We start from the raw sequence: 247 nt of genomic DNA on the forward strand, positions 1-247 counted from the left end.
TATAATTTCCACCCCTTTCCTACCCTCTGCATTTTTTTTTTCTTTGTACCGCAATATTTTCCAAAAACATCGGTCCCCGGCCTTTTTTTATCGTGCAGTCCACGTGGACCACTGTGAATTCCATCAAACATAACCCCCTTTGGAAAGTTCAACCAAAGTTCATCATACATTACCAACAAAATTTATAGTTTGTGCAGAGAAAGTTTTGGTCTAGTGATGGGTGTCGCGGGAGGAGTAAGAATGTTGA

The sequence above is a fragment of the Penaeus monodon genome, chromosome 20 (genome assembly GCF_015228065.2).
Source record: "Penaeus monodon isolate SGIC_2016 chromosome 20, NSTDA_Pmon_1, whole genome shotgun sequence".
Lineage (NCBI taxonomy): Eukaryota > Metazoa > Arthropoda > Malacostraca > Decapoda > Penaeidae > Penaeus > Penaeus monodon.